Source organism: Giraffa tippelskirchi, chromosome 10, assembly GCF_054371585.1.
Source record: "Giraffa tippelskirchi isolate mGirTip1 chromosome 10, T2T-mGirTip1v1.2.pri, whole genome shotgun sequence".
Taxonomy (NCBI): Eukaryota; Metazoa; Chordata; class Mammalia; order Artiodactyla; family Giraffidae; genus Giraffa; species Giraffa tippelskirchi.
The window spans coordinates 138,600,038-138,624,929 of record NC_137284.1 but is presented as its reverse complement, the minus strand read 5'-3'; the positions used below and the strand labels follow the sequence as shown (position 1 = coordinate 138,624,929).

At 43.3% G+C, this 24,892-nt stretch overlaps 1 protein-coding gene across 11 annotated transcripts in view; it reads left to right on the top strand.

Annotated features, from left to right (window-relative positions):
* LOC145524549 (uncharacterized) overlaps positions 1-24,892 on the top strand; it is a 349,726-nt gene that overhangs the window by 154,695 nt on the left and 170,139 nt on the right. The window lies entirely within an intron of this gene.

Sequence of the window (24,892 nt, the reverse complement as noted above, 5' to 3'; positions counted from 1 at the left end):
CTGTGACATCAGCCTAATTCTGACTCTTGGCCCTCCTCTTTCATTTTTGTTTACTTGGTTTTCGGAGCTGCTCCTGTCTCCAGAGGTGTTACTTGGCTTGATACATTTTTAATACAAAGTTCTGTGCTTTTGCAGATGCACAGCAAATAGAAACATGGAGTGAGTAGTCTGTGATTTGTAATTAAAATTATACTTCCTCATAAAATGGACTGCTTTTACCGGAGAATATTCTCCACTTTTCTCAACTGAAAACAGGGACACTTTGAAGGTAGAAGGGGGCGGCGTGACGGTAGTGTGGTTTTGGAAAGCAGAAGTCAGGGGTCTTCTGAATCGAGTGTGGAATACTGTGTGAATTTGAACAAGGGCTGCTGTGCCGTGAGGGTTCCAGTTTCATGTCAGAAGGGTGATGGTGGGACTTCAGGTGTCTGTATTTCATATGAAACACTCCAGGCCCCCTGTATGAACGTGTATGAATTATTAATTCAGCAGGCATCTTTAAGTACCTTCTTTCTATAGAGTGTTGTGCTCAGAGCTGTAGTTTTTCACAATGAAATTTACAGAAATACGGTTTGTAAATCAAAGATTGAGAACAGTTTGAAACAAGGGCGAATGAGCGGAGCATTACCATCGAAACGGTTTGTTAAAGATGGTGCCAAGTGAGCAGGGCTGTCCCCTTCTGAGCTGCTCCTCCTAATTAAATGGGAAGGTGGCTGCCATCTGTCTTCTTTCATTCAAGGCAGTAGGGGGCCTGGGGTGGAAGGAAGCAACCCCCCTCTTATTTTTCCCCCACTCTTCTTTATAGGCGGCTTTCTCCCTAGGCAGTGACCCAGAAGGTCATTGATGGTCTGTCTGTCTCAGAATGAATAGTAACATAAGTATGCAAGGCACTTGCGGAAAAAAAAGTTTATAACATGCATTTATCCATTTAGAATTCTGCTTGAATTATGTCTGAGACTATTGTAATCCCTGTGTTGATGTCTTTACCCTTCTTGTTACTAAAGGCACTACTGGCAGAAAAAAATGGGGAGTTTTGCTTTTATTGATTTTGTTTTTTCATGAAAAATTTTTTACACTCCACTGGGCATAATCAGAAGATGGCAGCATGTAGCTACCCAGTTAGGATGTACAGGAATATTATTCTTATCAAAGCCAAAGATACATATATACACACACACCAAGTAATTAACATTATATATCGTATATATGTGTGTGTGTGTATATATATATATATATAACCTCAAGGGAGATTGCAGACAAAGATGTTAACAGGTCTCCAAGGTCTGCTGGTCTACTGCAGCAGCTTTTTTGGACCAGTCGTTGAAATAAGTCACATCGGTTATCCTTCAGTTAAGCAAGAAGCCTTTTAAACCTTCCCTCATGAGAGTGGGTTATTAGAGCATTTAGTTGTTGTTTGGGGCCATAGCTTTAACTGCTTCTGAGACATTGAGTACATAAAAAGTGATTGAGCTTGGTTGCCTCAGTTTTCACCTCTTTAAATGGAAGAAATGAGTGCTGCTTTTAAAAGTGTTTAAGAGAATATGAAATAATGCTTTCAGTCTTTGGTCCAAACTTCATTATAACTGAAAAATTCTAAAATCTGGGTTATTTTTGTTTTCAGTTTTTATATTCTTCAGCCAAGTGTCAACAATTATCTAAAAAGATTTGGCCCTTAATACACTTTATTAAACGCCTACCCCCAAGCAGTGGATATGGACTTCCCAGAATATGCTGGTTTCTAGAACTCTTTGTGATGTGGAAATATATTTCTTTTACCCTTAACAATGTTTGGAAAGCCCAAATGTGAGAGTCATTGTCTGTTAATTTTATTTTGAGTTTTTTTTATCAAACTCCTCATCAACTTGTAATGAGCTTTCTTGGAAACTAAGATGTGCCTTATGTTGTTGGATCTTGGGAAGATCTGGAAACACTAACATCAGTTAATATGATTGGATGATACCTGAAAAGTAGCTCACTTCCAAATCACTGAAGGGTATACAGTGCCAAATAGGCAGGGGTTTTTTTTTGGCTTTTTCATGTAATTGGGCCGTTGAAATAGATGCTTCCCTAACTTCTCTTTTTAAAGTTGTGATTTACACTAATTGGTTTTTACTCCTCAGTACTTATTTCAGGGAGACTAAATAAATGAATTAAATGAAGCACATGTGTAAGGTGTGACTGTAAAGTAGTGTAATTAATGTTTTAGCTCACACGCAAATAGATGCTGCCTCCTTCGAGTACTGTGTTAGCTGGGAAGAATTTAAGCTTCTCCTAGAGCGATGCCATCTTTGCCAAGGACACGTTTAGAAGTTTTTGTTTGCAATTGCCTTAAGAGCCTCCCATCTTTTTTTTATTATCCATGGTGGTGGGAATTCTCTGGCCTTGGCGAGTAGGAGGGTAGGAAGGAGCCAGTAGTTAGGTCTGATGAAAAAGTTTATGATCCAATAACTGATTTGAGCCATTGATTTATGTAAACATTTACTGAGCCACCAACCACATACCAGCAGTCAGCACTGCAGATTCAAAAATGGGCATGTCTGGGGCCTGGCCCTCCAGGACAGGTTAGTGGGATAAATGACATATAAAGAGATAATACCACATCCTGACAAGTACTATAACAGACATACCCATGGTACATGGTGTTGCCAGAGCCAGGTGGGGAGGCATGGGGGAGGGGGAGTTAAAATTTGATGGAAAAATGAGAATTGTTGTGTACATGACTTATAAAGTGGCTTACATAATAGACTTTTGAAAAGGAAGGCCCTGAAAAAAGTCTTCTACTTTAAATATGAGGAAATTTGCTTCTGAAAGTTTTAAATTTTCAGCTGGTTGAAACCCTTATGAGAAAAAGTATTCATTGTGTAATAGGCATTAAAAAAAAAAAAGAAGTTGTGGCTGTATAAAAGACAAGGTCTAAAAAAGATTTTGGACTTTGTTAGAATAACTCTGTGTTCCCCAAAGGAGACTTTTGAAGAATGATTCTTACTTAATATGTTAAAATCGAGTACTCTTGACATACTAAATATATCAAAGCGTTACATGCTGTATTGATTGCTGAGGGTAGCTGTCTATCATGTAGGAGAGAGTGAACTTAAACCTTCCTCATGTCTTTCATGTTTTTTTCCGGGGACAGAATTTCTGTCCCACAGCCAATAGTTGATCTGCCCGAGGATAGGTTAATTTCTAGAGTTATTTGTGGAGTGTTGCTGTATGCCAGGCACTCACCTAGGAGCCCAGCAGAAGTTTAGCTGACTGCAGCCCCTCGGGTGCTTTGCATCCTCAGTAGGACTCTGAGGGTGTGCACACTCAGCTGCTGCTGCTTCCTGGGCACCTTTCCTGAGCATGACAGCATGGGCCCCGGCGCGATGCTGCCCGTGGAGAGCTTAGAGCTGGGGTTCCATGCGCAGATAAACATGGAGGAGAGAGATGAAATGTATAAAAGGAAGGGGGTAAATCAAACACCGCACATTTGTAGAAAAGATTTTCTCAGGCTGGGCAATCAAGAAATGCATCATAGATTGAGGAGGCTTTGGCCAGACATTGAAAGAAAGGTGGTGTTGGACTTGAGAACTGGGGTCAGGGGTGTGGTCCGAGTCCAGGGACACACGAGCAGAGGCATAGATAGAGATGGGAAGAACTGTTGCACCGAGTGGGCAGTGACTAATGTGTTGTTGCTGGGCAACAACAGTGTGTGTATTTGTGACTAACGGGAAGAGAAGGCAGCAAAGGTCTGTTGAGGCCGGACCCAGGAGGGCAGAGAAGGCTTATGTCTAAATGATTTAGACTGAACACTTAAGTCACAGGAGCAGGTGAAGAATTTCGGTCAGGGGAGTGATCATAGGATCTTCTAGTATCAGTGTGTGGGGTGGCCCGGACACTGAGAAAACCAGAGTCAGGAAAGCCCAGCAGAGCTCCGGGAGGCAGGGGCAGGGGGCTGAGTGAGGGGGCCTGGCCGGAATGGGTCTGGAGGAGAGGGAGCAGCTGCAGGGAGGAGAATGGAAGCAGAATTACTCCCCTTTTTTTTTTTAAACTCAGGTGCCATTTGTTATTTCCATGTCATCTGCCAAGCCCTTCACGTACACTATCTCCTTCAGTATAATCCTATGAGGCTAGTATTTGTGTCCTTATTTCCAAGATGAGAAAACTAAGGCCTGGGGTGGGCCCACCACAGGCACCCCTGATTCCACGCCTGTGTTCTTTCTGCTCTACCAGGTTTTGAAGAGAACAGGTGTGAGAGAGGGGATGATTCCCGTCCACTTTGTACGCAGTCAGGTGTCCATCAGGCGACTGGAGACATGGAGGAGCTAAATCTCAGGGACAGAGTATAGGAGGGTTGAAGGACGGGGCTTTAAGAATCAACTGCGCACTCGTTTACTCGGCACAGACTTGCGGAGTGTCTTTATGGACCAGAACTGCGTGGCCATGCGAGTACAGCGCTGAATGAGAGAGCCATATATTCCTCCACAGAACAGGCTCCTGAGGGAGACTCCGTACTGTGGGGTGACTGTCAGGTAGGGGGAATGCAGGTTGGCTACAGAAAGCCTACCTGAGGGATCTCACCAAGACTGGGGGCCGGGAAAGTCTCTTAAGGAAGAGGTATACTTAACATGACACTCGCGTGCTAAGTCCCAAGATAAAAACTGAGGAAAACACATAATCTGGGCAGGGGAGCTAGGATATACCAAGACCCCTACGGCAAGAGAGGAACATGGTACATCTGAAGAGTGAGAAATGATGTGGGGCCGAAACGGGGAAAACAGGAAATGAGGCCAGCGAGGTGGACAGCGGCTAGATCAAGGAACGCTCCAGAAGCTCTGCTCAGGTATCTGGTCATCTCGTTAAGGACGTAGGAAAATGTTCATGGATTGTAAGCGCTGGCACACTGTGATTAGACTCGTGTTGCAGAGGGACCGTTCTGTCTGCTGAATAGATTTTAGGGAAGCAAGTACTGGAAGCAGGAAAACTGGTGAGGAGCTCATTGGAGAGAGAACTCTGGATGAGAAGCACTGGTGATCTGGAAAGAGAAGAGAAACTCTGGTTGATGTTTACGGGTGGTGGACGTATGGAACTTGGGGGTCTGTTGGATATGGGAGATGAGGGAGAGAGAGGAGTAGAAGTCAACATGGAAGTTTCTAAGTGGACCACTGGGTTGTTGCTGGTACTTCCCTAGGGGACACGGTGGAAGGATTAGATGTGGGGTTTAAGATTGTCAGGTTTGGTTATCCTAAGTAACAAACTGTTATCCTAAATATTTAATAAAAGGAGCTGAAGGCAAGGGGGTTGTGGTTAGAGGGATGTGAAGCAGTCCAGGTGACAGGAAGAAAACAAGGTGGTTGGAGTGGACGGGCCAAGAGGAGGGGAGACTAGGCTGTGGGAGAGGAGGAGGTTAAGGAGCTAACAGACCTGGCTTCCCTGGTGGCTCAGACAGTAGAGAATCTGCCTGCAATGTGGAAGACCTGGGTTTGATCCCTGGGTTGGGAAGATCCCCTGGAGAAGGGAAAGGCTACCCACTCCAGTACTATTCCCTGGAGAATTCCATGGACAGAGGAGCCTGGCAACTACAGTCCATGGGGTCACAAAGAGTTGGACACAACTAACACACACACTTTCACTTTTCACTTTCATCCATTGGAGAAGGAAATGGCAACCCCCTCCAGTGTTCTTGCCTAGAGAATCCCGGGGACGGCGGAGCCTGGTAGGCTGCTGTCTATGGGGTCGCACAGAGTCGGACACGACTGAAGTGACTTAGCAGCAGCAGCAGCAGCAACACACACACAGACCTGGATAAGTTTTCATATGAAAGTTGAAGTCACACAAGTTGCCAGCCAGACTTGGAGCAAAGAGGGTCAGCATGTAGGTTGGTCACTACTTGTTGAGTGTACCAGGAGGTTGGGCACTGAGGTGTGTGCATTGAAAATGTGATTTCCCCAGTCTGTGTGCATCGCGTCGAGAGAGAGAGAGGAGAGAATGAAAGGGACCTAGGGCTCACCTCTGAGAGGAGTTAGGGATGGGAAGATACCCCGGAGGAGCTTTCAAAGGGGAAAACGGGGAATCTCGGAGTCTTGGAAGGCAAGTGGAGGTCGATGCAGGAGAGAGGAAGTGTTGAGCAATGCCAGGCTAATAGGACTAAGAGAGAGGACTGTGAGGGACCTTGGAATTGCTGAGCGCAGAGTCTTGAGTTCCTTTAAGGGAGAGGTTCATGGAGTGATGAGGAGTGAGGGGGAATCAGTTGCTATGGGTAGCAAGCATCACCTACACTTGCAAGAGATTGAGGCTGAAAGAAAAGAGGCTTATAGTAGTTGGAGTGGAAGAATCTATTACAGCATCTACTAATGAGTCCTACTGTTCTGTATTTTTTTTGAACAATCTTCTAGTAATTCCCAGCTGTGTGTCCTTGGTCAAATTGTTTACCCGTTCTGTGCTTCATTTGTAAAATGAGAACCTGCCTCATGGGGATGTTGTGAGGATTAAATGAGTTGTAAAGCAGTGCTTGGCACGTAGTAAATGCCATGTAAGTGATTGCTTAATAAAAGCAAAGTAGGAAGCATGTATATCAGCCATCACATGTCTTAGGTACTTTTTCCTGAGTATTCACAATACTTCTTTGTGTAAGTGGCAGCTACCTGATTCTACAAACAAAATAGAGGCCTGGAAAGTTTTAAGGAACTTATTCCAGGTCATGCTGCTAATGAGTGGTGGAATTGGGACACAGAGTTCCTTCAACCTGACTTGAAGTTGATAGTCCGCCCACTGGACCATGCTCTGCCCTTTGGGCTGTTGCATAAAGACTCGGAGGCTTCCATGGCCCAAATCTGAGGGGTAGTTTTACATGAAGTGTGCTCAGCGCACTCTGCCTAACCCCTGCCCTGTTCATCTTCTACCCCGCCCCACTCAGTTGTCTTATCTGTCTGGCCCTTGTAGGTACTGAGTTTGCAGCCTTTGTTCTAAAGGTTTGTCCTTCCTGTGGACTGGAGTGCATTCATTTGAGTCTTCTGTTAAGTTCACGTGCCATCTTCCATATCCCCTTTAAAGGTCTTCTTCAGACTTAAGAGTTCAGCTCTTAAGTAAAATGGGCACCTCATCTCAATTCTTGCATTTAATCTGATCTCAGAAAGAAATTGTTGCCCATTCTTAGAGGCTTTTTCAACAGCAAAGAACTATCTATCCATCTAGTCTGAAATGATAGTGTGATGGTTGATTTTATGCATCAACTTGGCTAGTACCCACATATTTGGTGAAACACCAGTCTAGAAGGTATAAAAATACTTATGAAGGTATTTTTAGCTGAGATTACCATTTAAATCAGAGATATGGAATAAAGCAAGTTATCCTCCATGAGGTATGTGGGCCTCATCCAATTTGTTCACAGCCTTAAGAGAAAAAGATTGTTGTCCCCCATGGAAGAAGGAATTCTGCTTCCAGACTGCCTTCCAGCTCAAGGCTGCAGCATCATCTCTTCTCTGGGTCACCAGCCTGCCCTGCAGATTTTGGATTTGTCGACCCCTGACTGCCGAAGCCATTGCTTTAAAATCCAGTGTCTCCATCTCTCCCTCTGTCTCTTTCTTTGTCCATGTGCACACTCACACACACCACATTCTGTTGGCTTTCTCTGGAAAACCGTGGCTAATATAGACAGGAAGACATAGAAGTTTAAACTGTTCAGCTGCTGTTGATACTAACAGAAAACGGCATCAGACCTCTCTAGGCATGCTTGGTGGAGGTGTGTATTGCTTTTTGTGTGGATAAGGAAGGCGAATTCCAGGAGGGATGTGTGCACCCACTTTGATGCAGGAAGAAGATCAGAGAGCCAAGGAGAGAACTCTTGATTCCTTGAGTGTGGTTCAGTTGCTCTCTTGCTATTTGGCACTCATGTTCTTGTTAAACAAGATAATAAAGTTACTGGGTTTCCAGACATAATTACTGCCAACATTTGTGAACTGTTTTCAGAAGGTCAGGTCTATCCTAATTGCTTGACAGGTGTTAATGATTTTAATTCCTGCAACTACCCAGTGAGAGCAGAACTGATATTAACCCCTTTTACAGATTTTAGACACCAAGTCCCAGTGAGCAGCATGGGCACTGCTGCACAGCCAGTGAGTGAGAGAGCCTGGCGTGGGGCCCAGGCAGCCTGGCTCCAGAAGCTGTGCTCCTCATACTTCCATTCCGCTGCTTCTTGGCCCGAGATGTCTTGAGTGCCACCCCCTCATCTGTCCCTTGGGAGCCACCATCCAGAACATTCATCATGGTGGTGGTGCTTTGGTAGGGCTTGCTTTGAAAGAGAAGATGCTATATGTTCGTTTTCAAGAGGCCTTCCTATAATACTTCCCTTGCTGCCTCCTTGAGAAACAGAAAACATTCCCATTATAGGAACACTGTGGGGTGAATTCTTGCCCGGGTATGCTTTTAGCGACTAGACTTTTCTGTCCAGCCTAGGGACACTGGGGGCCACCTGATTGGCCAAAAGTCATACGGAAATGTGATGAAGCAGTGATGTGGCTTAGCTCCTTGTCCAACAGTTTGAGGTATGCTCTGGGGAAGAGGGCGGCAGACTCTTTTGTGTGTGTCCCTTGGTTCTCTGAGGAAATACCCCTCATAACTGCCATTTAGCAGGCCTTTGGTGTGTCAGGAATTGTTTTAAATGTTTCATAAACATGGTCTCGTGGAATCTCCTTCACATTATCATCCCATTTTACATGTAAAGAAAGCAGTGACCCAGGGAGCTCTTGCTCCCGAGGCAGGATTTAAACCTTGTCTAGGGACCCCAGCCAACCGTGCTCCCCGTCACTCTGCTAGCACCTCCATTCCTACCATTCCTCCCTGCTAGACTGTAAGCTCTGTGAGGGCAGGGACTGTTTTCCCCTGGGTTCACCATCAGACTTCAGTATCTACCAGGTGCAGGGCCTGACACACAGGAGATGCTTAATACATTTATGTTGAGTGGTCAGCAGACTCGCTGTGTTCTCTGGGATCACTCCCCAATAGCCATGGGGCCAGGGGCGGGGCAGGGGGAGCACCAACCTTCTGAGCGTAGCTGGGACACACGTGGGTTTAGCCCACAGGCACCTGTTCCAGGGTGTTTTCTGCTTCAGATGAACCTCTCAACCTGGGCCCAGTCAGTCCTACATGACTCTGTGAGTAACTCTCCTTCCCAAAAGAAGTCTGCACAGTACAGTGTACATCGCTGTCGTGAGCTGTCAGGATCTCCACCTTTCACAGCTGGTGTGCCACCCTGGTCTAGGACACCATTTAAGTAAGACTGGTGCTTTTAAGGGATCATCAGTTGTGTATTTTTAAAACATTCCTTAAACTCTCTGCTTCTTCCATTATCCCAGATTCCTCGTTGTCTCTTTCTCTGTCTGTGTTTTCCTCTCACACTTTCTTGGTCTTACACACACACACACCCCTTAATTTGTGACCTGCATGTCTTACACACACACACACACACACACACACACACCCTTAATTTGTGACCTGCATGTCTTACACACACACACACACACACACACACACACACACCTTAATTTGTGACCTGCATGTCTCATAAACATCTCCTTTCTTTTTTAGTGAAACACGTGGTATACATGGAAGACCACTTTGTAAAATGAAACTGTGTGATTTATATTTTGTCTCTTTTTCCTTAAAATTCCTCTCCTTTGATCCATAATGAGAGCTAGATATTGTATTCAGTAACCTTTAAATAAGCTGCTAATTTTTCCTTTTGGAAATAGTAAGTTATGGTGACATTGACCAAAAAATTACCATTAATGTAAGAAGTCTTAGAATTTACGTCCAACTCTAGGCCACACAAGAATGCAGATTCACTCAGTAGAAACTCACTAACAGCCTTCCCTGTGCCAGACTTCACCTCCTCTTAGCTTTGGAAAGCGTCAAAGCCAGGCAGTGTATGTTTGGGAATGACCAGTCAAAACAGTGAGACAGGTAGGCACGAATCTAATTTTCAAAAATTTATGTGGTGGGGAAGAAGCATGCCTCAAAACAGGTTATAGTCTTATCTCATGGGAGCTCTAAAATTAATAAATGCATTTGAGAGATGTTCCCTCTCAGCATTCTTAAGCTCAGTTGTTTTGCTGGCACTCCTCCTTTTGAACCTCTATTCTGAATTGTTTACTCTTTTTCTTTTTTTCAGTAAGGAGGAAGAAAAAATTCTTCTTAAAAATACATTAGAAATTAATTTTAATCTCAGCATTTAGTATTCTTTACAATATGATGATAAAGACTGGTTTGAAAGGGCAGTGCTTGGTTTGATCAGCCATGGAAAAGGAGGACAGGCCATGGTCCTGGCCAGTGCATCTTTGCCATGATGGATAAATGGTGTTGCTTTCATTGTAATTCTTTCATTCCCTTCCTTGCCAAGCCCAGTGGCTTCTGTTATAACATGTGGCGACTTCTCCCTTGGAGACTGACTCAGTCCAAGTTGCCATAATATTTAGGACCAGCTACAAAGACATTTCTTCCCCTAAACCTATGCCAAATCTAAGTTAAACTGTCTTCTCCTCCCTGGCCATTCAAATAGATTCAGCTCCTGTTTGCAAAGCCCAAGAAATGCACAGGCCTCTTTTTATTTCCTTGCCTGTTCAAACAGATAAATAAAGAAGGCGTATCATGCCGAGTGCTGCTTTGAGCTTGGTCACTTCCTTCTAAAATGGACTCTTATATGTGTTTTAAGAATTGCAACTTAGATGCTCTAGAAAATAAGAAAGCCTGTACGTCTTAAGTTTGTCTACAGTAAAGCACTGCTGTCAATGCTGACGGAGGAGAGAAGAGGAACTCTAAAACCATGGGCCTTCACCACATGTGGCGCTGAGCTCCTCCTAGACGAGCCTACAGAGGCCCGAGCCTGGGCAAGGCAGGGAGAGGTTCTCATCCTAGGCAGCTTGGACCGACCATCTGCTAAGCAGACAACACTAAACAAGTAATATCAATCAATCTGTTTTGTTTTTAAGAAAGAAAACCTACCAAAATAGAAAAAGAAGCCCTGATAAATAAATTTGTTCTGACCTCTAAACCTAGTCAGGGCTTCCCTGGTGGCTCAGACGGTAAAGAATCTTGCTTGCAATGCGAGAGACCCGGGTTGAATCCCTGGGCTAGGAAGTTCCCCTGGAGAAGGAAATGGCTACCCACTCCAGTATTCTTGCCTGGAATATTCCTTGGACAGAGGAGCCTGGCAGGCTACAGTCCATAGGGTCGCAAAGAGTCGGGCACGACTGAGGGACTAACACTTCCACTTCCACAAGCCTAATCATTTTATCCCTTGGCATTTGATTCTCATAAAACACGTGTGTTTTATTCACCCTTGTAAAAATAATTGTATTCCATACCCAACTTTATTAGTATACATTAATTTCTTCATATTTTTAGCAAGATGTACTTTCCTTCACTGTTTAGTTTGTTTTGAAGTGTAACTTTCAGCACAGTGCATTTTATGAGTTGTATTTCTGTCTTTTTAATTTGTTGGTTATTTGATATATACAAGAGATTACTCATAACATACAAGTAAGCTCTAAAGCACAATTTTTTAAAACACTCCAGTGACCCACCTCCTCTTTTAGGAACTGGAAAGATACAGATGCTTCTGTATCTTTGTACTTCCTTCCTACTATTTTGTGGCTTCCTTGCAGTTTGGAAATTTGTGTTTATAATTCTCCTGATTTTTTTAACAGATATATAAATTTTATCACATAAATGAGCATTGCTAAAGGTATTTTGAGATACCAGAAAGTGGTATCACACCATGTGTAGTGTTTTGCAGCTTATGTTTTCCTTCCATATTATGTTTATAAAACTTACCCATGTTGTTGGGAGTAGAGCTGCAGTTCCTTTGTATACATTGCTACAGTGTTCCAGTGTATGTGACTGTATCACAGTTTACCCAGTATCCTGTTTATGGGGAAAGGGGAAAATTACAAGCAGTTCTGTTTTAGTTCTGTTAACTTGGAGATGCCTTTATAATTCCAGTGGGGATGTTGAGTTGGCAGGTAGACATTCAAGTTTGTAATTCGGAGGACAGTCTCTGATGAAGATACCAGCATGTGGATGGCAGCTACAGTATTATTTCTCCAGCCATTTGTAGAATGCTATTTAACCCATTGATTGGCGTTTTTATTTTTTAACAGTTTTTAAGTTTTATATTTATCTTTTTTCCAATCTTCCTGGTCACTTTGCTGAAGAGTGACTTGTAAAAAAATAAATGAGAAGACAAGCCTTGGAGAAAATAGAGGGAAGTGTCTTGCAAACTCTAAAGGGCTGTATAAGCTTGGGTATTTTATTATTACCTCTCTCAGGGAGTCTCACTCAGTCCAACTGAAACTATATAAGTTTGCATTGGAAACTAAAAATATATATACCTAATTATTATATCTTATTTTAATACTTTGTTAACTTTTAGCTCATAACTAATGTTTACCTAGTGCTTATTTTACATGAATTAAGACATCTAATCCTTAAAACAGTCTGTAACAGGTAGATGATATTTATTCATATTTTACAGATGAGAAAACTAAAGTTCAAAAATGGTAGACTCAGGATTCGAATGCACAGATTTGGCTCCTAAAAGCTATGCTCTGAGCTAATATGTGGGACTGCCTCTCTTTTCAAGGACAAGTTTCAACCAGTTCCTTCAGCTTCAAGCTTTCAAAACCTTTTTGGGTCACATTGCAGCATGGCCACCTTGAACCACCTACAAAACAGCACTCAAGGCTACGGGCGCTGGCAAATGGCCTTATCTGAGCTGACTTAGTTTCACCACTGGACTGGCCTGAGATCTCACAGGGCGCTCCCACCCACCAAGTGTCCATTCTGTACCCATTAAAAATGATGCACTTGATTTAGGTTCTATGCCTAAAGCTTCCCAGTGAGCCAGTAGTGGGCCAGGGACTGTGATCCGGGTCTCCTGCCTTTCAAGCACTACATTTGATTTGTGTTAATAAACCATATTTCTCCACGGGATCTGGCAGAAATTTGAAAGTGCTTAATTTTACTGCAGTAAATACTAAGAATCCTTTTCAAAGCATAGAAACCAAGCCCCAGACAGGGAAAACATGATTTGCTCTCAGATCCTTTGACAAACTCACACTGGCAGTAGAATTAGATCATAGATCGCTGGCCTTGATTCCGTGTCCCTCTGGGGCTGGCTGAAGGGGGTCAGGCCCTCTGCTGTGGTCACAAGGCCACCCTTGGACCTGGACATACTCTTGCAAGTGGAGCTGGAACGTATGACATCCTATCCACAGAGCCAGCATGTCACAGCTGATTGCCGTGGGGGTTGTGATGGGGAAGTCACATTCCTGGGACACCGGTGATACGGGTCAGGACCCAGGTGAGTTAGCCCAGCTAACTCCCAGCTAGTCGGAACCAATACTTGTCTGCCTTTCTTGTTGTGTGACAGGCGCCATGCATTTAACTTGCTACGGTTGTGAATGTGCCATACTTTCTAAACCTTGGTCAGTCGAGAAAAAACTATGAGCATCAGGAGAAAAAAATCTTGAATTATAAACTGTTTGAGTGTAGAATGTACGGGGAGTGGTTTATTACTTTTATCATCAGAAGAATAATAAGTGCATTGTGAACCCAATAACACACTGTGATAAACTGATAGAGAAAAACTGAGAGAAAGGATTCAGCAAGAGGGAAGCTGATTCCAAGGTTAGTTTGGTTGTGTTCAGATGGGAACTGGGGTTGGGTATCATATTCACAGGAGAGCCACAGTGCTAAGGTGCACAAGGGCGTGTGTTATTTCTTTTAATTCTCATAATTCCCACGACAGCTGAGATGGGGGTTGAGGTTTGCCTCTGCCCTGATGGAAGGGCTCTAGGCAGTTGGGACAAAAACAGACCCGATTAGGGCTGCACTCAGCTCAGCAGGTTAACTTTGCTGTCTGTAACTGTTCTTAGACCAGATGCTTCAGAACTATATGATGATCTGTTTGGGCTCACCTGTGTTCACACTTTCTCTGCATTGCACGTGACTCCATTGCCACTTCCTGCAGCCCTGTCAGTTCAGAGCCTGGGCAGTGAGCATCCTGGTGGCCAGGTGAGCTCAGCACATGCAGGCTGTGAGACCTGAGGCTATGTCTCGGCTCCGTCAGTCACCGGCTGTGTGAGCCTCCGTCGAGTCCTCCTCGGCCCTGTGTTGATGGTGTTGTCCATCGTATCATCATAGGATATGTTGTGTGAGGAGGACACCTTGGATATTCTCCCTGGAGCCAGGCGGTGGGAGAGACCACCACATCAGTTCTTCCCAGTCATCAGGTCTGACATTGCTGTCTGCCCCAGTGGGTGACCCTGCTTATTATTGGTAAGCGATTTCCTCATTGAGAGGCATCCTTCACTCTAGAAGGTGCATTTGTGTGTAAGTGGTAAAAATGAGAAGAATTGTTCGAGAACTAGTTCTTCCTTCACTGGAATATATCCAAAGTTAAAAATCAGCCTTTCCATGTCAGTTTCCAAAACATGTTGAATGAATAAAAAGGGGAGAAATACTGGACCTTGGTCACAGTTCTTAAGAAATACAGCTCTGATTTTACACACCCCCTGAGAAGTCAGTGAGGAGAACTGTCTTCTGTGGTGGCTGCTGTATGGCTAAAACATGAGAAATACAGGAGCTAATTACTCCTCATTTTTGTGCCTCTAGGTGATACACAATAATTTTAATTTCATGTTCACTTAGGATTACCATGAGATTTGATGAGATAATAGTTATAAAGAATTTTAAATTCTATAAATGAAGAATCTGATGAAACTGCAACAGTACTTCTTTGGTTTGCTTAAAACCAGTGTAGCTGCTGTTGCAGTGGTTTTTCCCTTCCCTGCCTTCCTTCCCTTCCTTCTCTTACTACTCTCTTCTCCACTTCCCTCCCCTTCCCTCCCCTCCTCCCATTCATCCCACAGTGTTTGTACAAGGATGACACAGACACTAATCCTGCCTGCATGGAATTTACAGATTTATGGAAGCAACAATGTACAAACACACACACAGGCAATCGCAGGTTATGATGTGCTAAGAAGAAAAAAAGCAGGAACAGTAAAGAGGATCAATACAGCCTGTATTTGCCTCTCCGTGTACATAGTAGAAACTGAGGAGAATGATAGAGCTGTTGTTGCCAATTGGAGGGTAGGTTTATAAGCATAAAGACTGGTCTGAGGGACTCCCTGGTGGTCCAGCGGTTGAGAGTGTCTTCTTCCACTTCAGGGGGCGCAGGTTTGATCTCTGGTCAGGCAACTAAGATCCCACATGCTACATGGCATGGCCGAAAAAAAAAAAAGACTGATTTTATAAAGCTACTTACCATAGAATCAGTGTTGGAGATGAGTATTATGTTTGTTCTCATGTAGGTAAAGAATAGAAAGTTAGCTTTTCCTAACAATCACAAAAGATAATTAGTGAAAACCAGTGTCTCAAGTGTGCATTATAGAATTGGATGATGACTCTTGGTTGTGTTGTAATAAACTTAGAGGAAAAGCTTTTATTATTATTATTTACAAATGAGCTTAGGGCAAGGATACACCTTTCTCTGCCGGCGTTTTCAGAGGAATTTGGAAAGGGAAAGCTCATTTCTGTGGGATTTATGATAGCCATCGGTTCCTAAAGAAAATTCATGGAGAATTCCCATCATTATTCTTACACTGAAATCAGGGATCAGCTCCTCTGTTCACGTGAGACTCAGTGGGCACGAAAGTGTGGAAGGAAAGCCTCCATCCCCGCTGAGGGTGGCTATCCTAGCTGGCAGGTTGGCCAGCTCGGGTTTCATTTCTGGATGTGGATACCTGGCACGTGTGCTGGAAGTGGCTGGGTTCAGGGCACTTCCTACTTCCCATCACCTGGAGAGAGGGCTCTGGAGCTCACCAGGCCTCACCATAAAGCAAGCAGAGACAGCACCTTCAGTTCAGGGAACACATCCAGGGCTTAACTCCTCAGGACCGTCTTTGAGTCCCCTCAGGACCGTCTTTGAGTCCCCTCAGGACAAACTGTGTCTCTTCTTTGGCCCTTCTGACTTAAAAGCAGCCAGGATTTTTAAACTGACTAACCCTTACAGATTTCCAAACAGAGGAGAAAATTAGAGCAGAGACCTATTACAGCCGAAAGTTAACATTCTTTAATATTACCTCTTATCCTTAAGAGTCGAAGAATAGTAGATCATTGAAAGTTCATGTTGTGACTGATTCCATATTTAAATAATTTATAAATCAGTACCTCGTTTTACTGTTGAGTTCTCTTCAGGTCCATATCACCACCATCATTTCCATGAGGTTCCAGGTCCTTTATAAACAAATGAAGCACAGTGCTTTCTTTATGACATGAGTTAAATCTAGATCCCAGTGATATTTGGCACTTTCTTAATACCCAGATGGGCACAGCGTTTGCCTTGAAGTGAAGACGTGCGTGGGGTTTTAATCACATCATGTTTTATTTTTTCTCTTCTAAATATCGCCATTTCAATAGTTGCCTCTTAATGAATGACTGGTTGTTTACTGTGGTTTATAACCAGAAATTTGAACATTAAAAAATTCTAATCAAAATACAGATGGAAAAAATTTTCCCTCTCAGCCTCTCATCTCTTATATTAGAATAAAAATAAGTAGTCTTCGTTTTTGAAACTTAATAGTTTAAGAAATCCCATCATTCTCTTTTTGAAAACTTAAGTTTAATAAATCAGTTCAGAGGAAATTTAATTATAATTCTCAAACTGTAGCAAGCTCTTTATAAAATAAAAACAAGGGTAGGGCTAAAATAAGTTTCACCTCTTGAGCATAATCATCATTTGAAAGAAAATGTAGTCAACAAGTAATTTTTGCTGTATATTTTCTGCTGTTTAATCACTGAAAATACTGGGAGTTTTTTTTGTTTTTTTTTTTCTTTTTTAAACAACAGAAACAAGGCACAGAGTTTGTTATCTACCGAGGTAAGATCACTAGAATCCAAAGTCCAGATTCCAAACAGGCATCAGATACTTGCAGAGAATGAGAGATGTTCTGGGCAAGCTGCAGGCAAAAGGGATGTATCCTGCCCTGGGCGGAGGCGGGGGAGGGGGGGTCCTAAATGAGAGTTTTGGATAAGAATGCTACCCTCTTTTACCTTTGAAAGTAAGTAAATCTTCATAGCAGGTTATTCTCTTGAAATGAGATGGACACTGCGACCGCAGGGAGGTTATGCTTTGGGAGTGCTCATCAAAATAAGGAAAGAAGGAGCTTGTAAAAGGAGCCAAGTAGCTCAGTACTCAGGTGCTCAGTCATGTTTGACTCTTGTGACCCCGTGGACTGTACCCACCAGGCTCCTCTGTCTATGGAACTCTCCAGGCAAGAATACTGGAGTGGGTTGCCATTAGGCGCAAGAATACTGGAGTGGGTTGCCATTAGGCGTTCAATCTGCTGAACTACAAGCACAGACATCAGAGGGGCAGGTGTTTCCATGGCCCTCTGTGTTGATGTGCTGTTATGACACATATGCACCTCAGAGATCAGCCCCTGCTTTTCCAGCTCCGGCTGTCCCAAAGGACCCGGAGCAATGTGGGTTCATGCTAGGGTTGGAGTTCGGTGAACGTTGTTATTGGCCCTAAGGCAGAGGGCTGGACTTAGGCAAACGTGTGGCAACAGAAAGGCTGTTCTCTGTTCCATGAAAGTAGAGACACAATACTTTCAGATCCTGCCTGCCGATTGCCCGGTAGGTCTATAGTTAGCGTTGCATTTATAATGAAAAGAAATGATCTGACACTCACGTAGCTAAATATAATTTGTAATTTTGAAGTAAGGTTGAAACATGAAAGATCATGCTTTTCAAACTGCTGTGATGACTTACATAGACAACTCATTTTATATAATGGTGAGTTAAGCCTGCCAGCATCTGAACAGTTTTCATCCATTTGTTCAGACACCTGCAGTTGGGTGCTAAATGCACGTTTAATTGCTTGAACTTAAATTATAAAATCCCTAAAAGATGTTTTTATTCTGGAAAATAAATAAGTCTCTTGTAAAAACTGCCGGCTCTTCTGACCTCCTTGCCTCTCTCAGAATGTTTGTGGCAGCCCCGTTTTGAAAAGGTTCATTTTGAAATACAGGAAGTTCAGCTCCTTGGGGAAAATGCAGAGGTCTGAGCCTTGAGCAGCATCACTCCAGGCATTCCCTGGGGAGTCCATTTGGTTAGAAACCAGCTTAATTCAAGAGCTGTTCTTTATCCGGGTTTCTTAAAGGTGATGATTAACATGGTCAAAGATCTGTTTCATCAGCCCAGAGGCTGCCTCTGTTTTTAAGCTCCAGCCCTTCACCTCTGCTCTTGTTGACTCTGCAGCCACAGAAGATACCAGAATGAGGTGAAAATGGTCCTGCAACAGAGTGGGGGACTCTTGGCTTGAGCCTTGTTATTTGTCCCTCCAGCGGTTCCTAGCTGTTGTGACGTCAAGGCTGCCATTCAAAGCAGAGAAAAAGGAAACCGTGGCCTCTCTCCGCATCAGTAGCCCGGACAGGGCCGTTGTTTCTCAGGCATCCACAACGCTCTGTCTGGCAGAGCTGTGCATTCCATGCCTGGGTGACCTGGTTAAATGGAGGAAACCAAATGCTCTCCGTTGAATGCTCTCCAAGACAAGCATTCCACCCCGAGCTTCTGAAGTACAGGCTTCACTGCTTCTGAAGACATAAGTGGAACTGCAGCATGGCTCTGCATTATCCACTTGCGTATTCAGCTTCTGTTTAGTCTTAAAAGAGAGCATATCATTAACAATGGCCTTCATTAATATACACTACGACAATGACATTATGCTGCCTTTGGGGTCAGTGCTGCAAAACCCTTTCTGGAAAACTAGGGCGGTGTTAAAAATCTTTTGGGATCACAGTCAGAAGTTCAAAACCACTGAACTGCCACCAGTTCTTCCCATTCTACTTCTGTTCACCCCATGCCCCAGTTTCAGATTGCTGAATTCTAGAAGGCCTCTTGTATTTACTTAACATATTAATTTCTCACGGTGCATTATTGAGCTTGTATGGCCTCTGCTCGTATACGAAAAAGAATCTCTAATGTTTAGATCACAGGCTCTGGGTTTTTCCTTATGAAGAGTAACACCTCTTGCTTTTCAGAGAGAAGGAGCTATTTCGGAGCATCACAAAACCACTGTCTCAAGTAACAAGCCAAGATCCCTACAGCAAGCAAGCATCTTGCAAGGCCACAAGTGCACTAATAATGTTCTCATCTCTTACCACATGCCTCTGAATTCACCACTGTAAGACTCAGTCTCCCGAGGGTGTCCCTTCTTGGGTTTCTCTGGCAGAGGAGACAACAGTATTTTATTAAATTCTTGAAAGTCGACATGATAGTCACTAGAAAAAGCACAGCAACCACATTTTGTATTCCAGTGTTGTCTTGGTTAAGTCAATACTATGCTTTTGAGGTTTTAAGTTACAAATCCCATTAAATCTTTTCTAAACAGCCCTTCTCTGAACCTTTGTTTGAAGGATATTGGTAGAAACCAAAACCATTTAATTTTGTACACAGGTGTATATACACATATCAGGAGGGATCTTGATATACCATTGAGGCCTTTCTTTAAAATATCTTTTAAATTTAAAAAATTAATTAATTATGTATTTATTTTTGGTTATGCTGGGTCTTTGTTGCTGCACGTGCCCTTTCTGTAGTTGTGGTGAGCAGCAGTTTCTCTCTAGCTCAGTAGTTGTGGCTGTTGGGCTTAGCTGCCCCGCAGCATGTGGAATCTTCCTGGACCAGGGATTGAACATGTGTCCTCTACATGAGCAGGCGGATTCTTAGCCACTGGACCACCAGGGAAGCCTGAAGCCCTTTTTAATTGAATTATTATAAAGCAAAATTTCTTCCAGATTATAAACTCTTCTGGGGAAAAAGGTAGAGATTGTCAGGTAGCTGGATTAACTTCTGGTAAATCCCTGAAGAAGGAAATGGCAACCGACTCCAGTATTCTTGCCTGGGAAATCCTATGAACAGAGGAGCCTAGCAGGATACAGTGCGTGGGGTCACAAGAGTTGGACCCGACAGTGACTAAACCACCATAGAGTAGGTGGAGTGAATCTTATAAAGTTAGGATTTACACAGAGCTTACTATAGTCTAGCTTTGCCTAGACAGACCTGCCTAAAGGCTAGCTAATGCCAAATGAATGTCATATCTAGGCCACCATAGACACAGTGGTGGGACCAGGGCATGGAGCTGATGAGTGAATCTTCTTTGTGGGTGTTTTGGGCTAGGTAAGCCTGAGAATCTTGAAATGAGAGAGGAAACCCTAAGACATTACTTTTCACTTGTGGGCTTGAGAATTAGTAATCTTTTGTTCACTACTATTTGCATATCAGTAATCCTTTTATTCTTCCTTTTTTCTGTTATTACCTTTTCAAGAAGTCTTATCATCTGAAGATAACTGCTATCAGAAAACTGTTATTTAGAGAATTAACTTAAACCTGAATCAAATATTTAAAACAAACAGTAAAAAGCTTTTTAAAGATTTTAGTGGAATTAAGTCCTGAAAAATTTTTTAAAAGTTGAATCTCAGTTTGTTTTACATTATATAACAGAAATTTGGGCTATGATGCAACCATGTGCTCTTTCTTAGACCTAAGATTGGTCACTTCTGTGGCAGAACCATAAAGAGAGTGATTTTTGTTTATAAGCATTAATTTCCCAAAGGACCTCTCTTAATCTTTTGATACACAAACCATTCTCTTGAAGAGTCCACCCCTTGTGCAGTCATCTCTGTTGACTTTTGCTTCCTCAGTTGTTAATTGTTGAAACCCCCTTTGATCCTTATTTCTCAATGACTGTGTGTGACTCACACAGTTTCCCTGGGTCACTTTTGTCAGTTTTGGTTGAAACTGTATAGTTTCATGTTACAACTGAACTTCATTGTATTTGCATTTTTATTCTGTGGTACTGACCAATCAGACAGAGGATGAGATGGTTGGATGGCATCACCGACTTAATGGACATGAGCTTGAGTAAACTCCGGGAGTTGGTGATAGACAGGGAGGCCTGGTGTGCTGCCGTCCATGGGGTTGCAAAGAGTCAGACATGATTGAGCAACTGAACTGAACTGAACTGACCCATCAAGAAAGTGAGCGTAATGGATGCTGATGTTAATGAGGACTAAATACTAAGTTATCGCTTTGTCATTGTTTTAATATTAATTTTATTTTTATTTATTTTTGAGCACATTGCACGCTATGTAGGATCCTAATACACTGACTGGGGACTGAACCCGTGCCCCCTGCATCGGAAGCTCAGAGTCCCAACCACTGGACCGCCAGGGAAGTGCCATCATTGTTCTTTATACTCAGATGATTGGTGCTTCTTATGCAGCCTGGAATCTACAGGGACTCAGAGAATGATCATTCAAGTAGTTAGGGACACCCCCCTCTCTTCTTATGGTACATTTAAAGCACTCAGTATGATTTAGTGGGCTTTATAATTAACCATAGGCAGATTTTGTATGCCATTTCTGACACGTAATAGATTTTATAACCTTTGGTGAGTTATCCACAGAACTTCAGATTCTTGGTGTATATTGTAGTCATAAAACCACCTTGCAGAGTGGTCGTGGGGATTAGCACCCACGTATATAAAACTGGATAATGCATAGTGCACGCAGCTCAAGAAATGACCCCTGTTAAAGTCACTTGCATTTGTGCCATTCATTTTATGAGACTGGCACATTCAGTTCAGGCTGAAGAAGTTAAACTTCAGCAAAGTCACTGAAGGTTTTGAAGGTGTGCATTTCCCTGAGGAAACTGAGTTTCAGAAGATCATATTTGGGGACTGTGTATGTCCCACATCAGAGCATATAATTTGATTGCCATTTTCTTCATGCTGTAGATGAGAGCACCGAGTTCCAAGGAGACTGCATAACATTCACAGGACCACGTGGTTTGCATCTGGCCGAGTCAAACCCAGAGGCCAATCTTCCTACTCTTTTCTGTGTTTTACTGCCACAAAGCTGCTCTTTGGCAAGTAAACCAATTGAAAAGGTTGTCACACTTGTCTCAGAACAAAGTGATAAGGGTCTAGCATGTTTATTAGAAGCAAGCATGGGCGGGAGAGGACAGAAACAGCAGTGAACAGGGAACAGGTGCTGACTAGACTTGGCAACCTATTGATGGCCTCAGCCTCTGGTCCCTGAAGAAGGGAGTCAAGGGTACAAGCTTTCCAGCCTGGTCAGATGGCCATACAGTTAATTAGGCTAAAATAAATAGAATTCATTTGTTTTTTTTTGTTTCCTGATGAGTTTAAAGGGACCAAGCACCCTTTCCAGATAGAAATATGTAGAATTGAAGAAATATGTAGAATTGAAGGTAGGAGAAGATGCCTGTGTGAAGAAATAAATTAGAGACTCTAATGCCACAGGAGCATTGAGACCATTGTGCTACATAGACGTATATGCACCTCTGTGTATGTGTGTGTGCATGCATGTGTGTGGAAGTGGATTTTGTGACATATTCCCAGTTCAAGACTAAGCCACATTGTAACTTACTGCCCAATTATAATTCACTAGCTGTCATACCTTCATCAGAAAGAAGAGCTAGTCCTGTAGATTCTTCCGTATCTGCCTGTTTGTTTTGTTGGATGGATCCTGCTGTGGCACTGAGAGACAGACTTTGCTGGGCCCTGTTTTGTAAACAAATCTGTTCACACACACTTTTCTTGTAGCATTGTATGTGTACACTGGCTCTGCTTTTCCCACTAAACACACGGAAGCCTAGGATTTAGAAGCTTGTTTTCTCTTAGAAACATGCAGGCGTTGAAGAAGAACACGCACGTGCATTTAACAATGTGTACATCTACCCTGTGTATGTTTTGACTCTTCTCGATTCTGACGCTGGGCCATGAACCCCTCAAGAACATCGCAGCCTGGTACACTCAGAGTGTCCCTGGGAGGCATCCTAAAGCCGCCAGAAAACTGTTGACTGAACTCAATAAACAGAGCAAGATTTTTACCCTTTAAGGTCCTTCTGTGGGCCATAAGTGGGATTTAGTCACCCAAGATAAAGCATAATACTAGTTTTTTCCAAGAAGAGGTGATTCTTTTCTTAAATTGGAATATGAACTGATAATAGGTATTTATATAGTCACTTCCTACCTGTAGTTTTTTGGCATGTTTTATTTAACATTCCAGCCAAGTTCAAGTTTTTATGACAGGAAGTGTGTGAATGGTTATGACAGGAGTAAATAACATTTTATTTTATGATTACAGTACAGGAAGTAACTTTTCACGCCAAATAAATCTTCGGGGGGAAAAGGGCTCACTTATAAATTTAACGTACATGAATTTCCCAGAATCTTTGCTCTCTTAAGTGGAAATAAAACTAGAACATGGTCTTACTTCTTCCTCTTCTTAACTTTTCTTGTCAACAAATGTCTCTGTTTTAGGATGAGGCATTTTGGGGTATTTTGGTGTGTCCCAATATGACATGGAACCATTAAAAAAAATTTCCAAAAGAGAATAATAAGACCAAATTTTACAGAATAAATAGCACAAAAAGTTTGAATACCCTAAATAGGAAGTTACTTTTTCTTTGAAGCGTGAATGAGGACGAGGAGGTCCCCAGCTCCCGGTTCCTTTGGTTTCCCTGTTCCATAAGCATGTGGGAAAGACAGTTGGTTTAGCATCAAGTCTGCACGTCAGCAGATTTACAGAGAAAAGAAGGAACTGGGTAGCCCTTCAGTTAGGTTCACTGTGTGCTGTGCTTAGTCCCTCAGTTGTGTCCGACCCTTTGTGACCCCATGGACTGCAGCCTGCCAGGCTCCTCTGTCCATGGGGATTCTCTAGGCAAGAATACTGGAGTGGGTTGCCATGCCTTCCGCCAGGGGATCCTCCCAACCCAGGCATCAAACCCAGGTCTCCTATATTGCAGGTGGATTCTTTACCATCTGAGCCACCAGGGAAATCCAAGAATACTGCAGTGGGTAGCCTATCCCTTCAGGGGATCTGCCTGACCCAGGAATCGAACTGGGGTCTCCTGCATTGCAGGCATATTCTTTACCAGCCTAGCTGCCAGGGAAGCCCTAGGTTCACTGTAGAAGAACTTTAACTAATAGTGGCTTTCTGTTTCCCTGACCTGGAAAAAGATTTTTTTTTTCCCTTCATCTTTCTCTTCTCTTCTTAAAGCCTGAGGAGCTTGTAGTGAGAAGAAAATGTCTAACTGATACATTTCTGAGGACTGATATTACACATGGATGCATCACAAGAGCGAGTGGATGCCTGACAGGTCAAAACTCCCAAGAAGCGCTCCCCAGTTCCGGGCGGCCGTGCAGCAGTGGTGCGGCCTTGTGATGAAGGGCAAGCCTTCCCTTTGGGCTGAGAGCGTCACTCCACCACTCTGATTGAAAACCTGGTCTCTAGATCCCTTCTGCCTCCAAAACTCAGTATCACAAATTTTGCGAAGAAGTAGTTTGCAAATTATACAAAGCTGTTCTCAGAGAACAAGCTAATGTATTAAAGTTACCGATACTTAGTTGTCCCTAGTTTTTTTTAAATTCTGCAGAGAGTGTATTTGCATGTGGCATGAGTGAAAATATGCCTCAAGTAGTAGTCTCCAGGGCAGTTTTACCAAACACACACGGCAGCCTGGCCTGAAGGGTGGCCTTGCTGATGGGAAGCTCAGAGCAGAGTGGTCAAGGTGCGGCTCCCCAGCTTTGAACCCTGGCTCCACTGCCTGCTGATTGTGTGACCCTAGGCAAGCCCTTAAACGTCCCGGGGCTCATGGGCTTGTCTGTGGAGGCATGGTCGGTCATTCACTCATGTCCAGCTCTTCTGTGACCCCCTGGACTGTAGCCCGCCAGGTTCCTCTGTCCTTGGGGTTTCCCAGGCAAGAATACTGGAGTGGGTTGCCGTTTCCTCCTCCGGGAGATCCTCCCGACCCAGGGATTGAACCT